We start from the raw sequence: 3,429 nt of genomic DNA on the forward strand, positions 1-3,429 counted from the left end.
TCAAAACCTCTGTACTACACCGTGAAACAATGAAAAACAAAATCGAATACGGCAGAATTTGAACTTCAACGTAAACTATGAAACTAATAATAATTTTAACTGAACATTCGTTCGGCTTGATTTTATAAGCCCCGTCTTCTTGTATATTAAAATTTGATATGAAAAACAAAATATGTAGAATTGGTATATGTATCTAAGTTTAATGTTGTGTATGTGCGCGAGGAAATATTGGAGAATTACAACGTAATAACGTAGGTTGATGTTGAATAACAAAGTGTCTATATGTGTCTGTCTGTAATTGATAAAAGTGAATTGATAAAACTACTTTGGAAAAGGTAATGTCAGATGACATATATACAGGCACATTAAAGAAACTATAACGCTATCTTCTCTAAAAATATCACAATTATTAACTTAGAAAATTAAACTTTTGTGTCCATCTTTCAATATTTAATTATTGCCTGAAGATAAGTGTGCGTAGTAAAAAGATAGTTTGCTAACCATATTGTTTCCCGTTTGGTCTCACAGCATGAAACTTTGGTCAAATATCTTCTACTATGCCTCCAAGCCGTTCAGTTCTGTTTGGTAGATGAATACCGTGTAGAATTTCTTTATATATATTATATATATGTGTGTGTGTGTGTGAGGGAGAGCGAGAGAGAGAGTGTGTGTGTGTTTGTGTGTGTGGTTATATGTGTGCGTGAATGCATATGCGTGTCTGTCGTTGACCCGCGACGTGAGCTCTGCTATTGTCTTTCTGGCCTGACTTCCTTGAAGTGTGGACGGCATTTTCTGTTGCTCCTTCACCGTTCTCAAAAATAGCGTTGGTAATACTTTTTCTCGTTCGGCTTAACATCCCTTCTTGTCTTGTTATTCTCCTTGTCCTGTCTTTTACTGTTTATATTTTGTACTGTCGTTACTGTTCTGTTTTTGTTACCATTTTTACCCCTCCGCAAAAAGTTCTCAAATTTTATTTAATTTGCTTTTCGCAGGAAGGAAAGTTTCTAGCGAAGATGCGTATCGCCTTCACCTTCGAAACGCAGAGTAGGTGAAACCATGGCGACTGAAGAAGGGGAATTTTCCTTGTATTATTTGTCCTGTACTCTATTTTTTCGTTGTTTAAGAAAAATGTCGAGTTCCTTGGTTTTGTGTTTATGTTTTCGTTTCTCATTGTGTTCGACGTTTTTTTGGTGCCATGTACCCATATATGCGTGTATATATACATGTAGAGGTAGGTACGTCCATATATGTATGTATATATGCATGTGTTTTATCTATTAATTTATTATATAACGGAACGCACGCATCCATTTCTAGGTAAGATTGTTCTTGATATTAATAATGATGCGCACTCTTGATCTTTCTGTCCCCTCCCTTTCTCAGCCTTCATTCTTTCTGGTTTCCTTTTCTTCTACCTTACTGTCTCTCCCTCTCTCTCATTCTTCATTCTTCTGGTTTCCTCACAACCATTCCCTTTTTCTCTTTCGCTTTTTCTTGCTCCTCCTCCTCCCTCCCGTCGTTGACCCGCGACGAGAGATCTGCCATTGTTTGTCTGGCCTGACTTCCTTGAAGTGTGGACAGCATTTTCTGTTGCTCCTTCACCGTTCTCAAAAATAGCGTTCGTAATACTTTATCTCGTTCGGTTTAACATCCCTTCTTGTCTTGTTATTCTCCTTGTCCTGTCTTTTACTGTTTATATTTTGTACTGTAGTTACTGTCCTGTTTTTGTTACCATTTTTACCCCTCCGCAAAAAGATCTCAAATTTTATTTAATTTGCTTTTCGCAGGAAGGAAAGTTTCTAGCGAAGATGCGTATCGCCTTCACCTTCGAAACGCAGAGTAGGTGAAACCATGGCGACTGAAGAAGGGGAATTTTCCTTGTGTTATTTGTCCTGTACTCTATTTTTTCGTTGTTTAAGAAAAATGTCGAGTTCCTTGGTTTTGTGTTTATGTTTTCGTTTCTCATTGTGTTCGACGTTTTGTTGGTGTCCTGTACCCATATATGCGTGTATATATACATGTAGAGGTAGGTACGTACATATATATGTATATATGCATATATTTTATTTATTAATTTATTATAAATATATATATATATGTGTGTGTGTGTGTGTGTGTGAATATATATGTGTGCCAGAATACGTATTCATGTCTGTATATATATATTTATATATATATATGAATATATATGGAGAATATGATGAGTTTAGTTTACTGGTGATGTATTTAATTAAAAGACATAAATGCCTTCCTCCTCCACTTCACCAAAAATCATTACGTCTGACCTCTCACCCTTAACTGACCCTTACGATGAATAATACTGACACATTATTTTCATTTAAAACATTTTTTGTTATTTATTTTACTTTTGCACTTATTCATTCTTTCCCACACCTATCTCACCCACATACTCAACTTGTCGCTCATGATGGAAAACCTAGTGTACGATCATGCAAGCCTAACTCTTGGAATATCTCTGAAACAGCTGTAAGACTTCGAATTCACTTTACCCTAATTAAATATCCTAAATTACTTGAGATACTTGTCCTGCTTTGGATTTTGTTGTCTTTTTCTCTCTTACACTCAGGCACATAGACGCATAAACTGTGCCGGTTCTTTACTCATTCACTACTTATACATTTTGTGTAATTTTTCTATCATATATATATATGGGAGAGGTATGCAGTAATATATATCTGGAAGATCCTGGAAGGAACTGTGCCCAATTTTGGCATTGAAAGCTACACCTATGCCAGAACGGGACGACACTGCATGGTGCCAAAGATCCCAGCAATGCCATCACGCTTCAGGACCAGTTACTGCAACAGCCTGGGTTTCAAGGGCCCACAGCTTTTTAATATTCTCGCAAAGAGTCTGAGGAACTTGCACAAAGTAGATGCAGGGGTCTTTTAATCAAAGCTGGACCTCTTCCTGTCGAGAGTCCCAGATGAGCCTACCTCACGGCAAGAGGTGCAAATGGGTGTAACTCTATCAAACTCCATTCTTCATCAAGGGCCACATATTAGAGGAGGCCCCTAGTAATAACAGTGTAGCGGAAAACGGCGGTCCATCAGCATGGCCGCAGCTCTGAGCTGAAACTTTAAATATATATATATATATATCAAAAAATGTATATATATATATAGATAGATAGATAAATAGAGAGACAGATGTGAGTGTGTTTGTGTATGTGTGTGTTTGAGTATGCGCATGACGTCTTCAGCTTCATGGCATTGTGGGTAGAAAACTAGAAACTCGTGACGGCGTCACAATCTCAGTCAACCAAACATGATGGTAATCTTACCACAATACACACACAGAGACACACACAGAGACACACACGTGCGCGCACGCACTTCTTGGCCAAACTAGTTGTGGTGAAATAAAGTTAGGGTTTGTACACTTAAACAATGTTTCAGTAGACAGAAG

General features: G+C 37.4%; 1 long non-coding RNA gene across 1 annotated transcript in view; it reads right to left on the reverse strand.

Annotated features, from left to right (window-relative positions):
- Positions 1–2,470: 2,470 nt before the first annotated feature.
- The window catches only part of LOC118763736, a 12,956-nt gene continuing 11,997 nt past the window's right edge, over positions 2,471–3,429 (reverse strand). The window contains exon 3 of the long non-coding RNA XR_004999488.1: positions 2,471–2,576. This is a non-coding gene — a long non-coding RNA (uncharacterized LOC118763736). The remainder of the gene's footprint in view (positions 2,577–3,429) is intronic.

Source organism: Octopus sinensis, linkage group LG6 (assembly GCF_006345805.1).
Source record: "Octopus sinensis linkage group LG6, ASM634580v1, whole genome shotgun sequence".
Classification (NCBI taxonomy): Eukaryota; Metazoa; Mollusca; class Cephalopoda; order Octopoda; family Octopodidae; genus Octopus; species Octopus sinensis.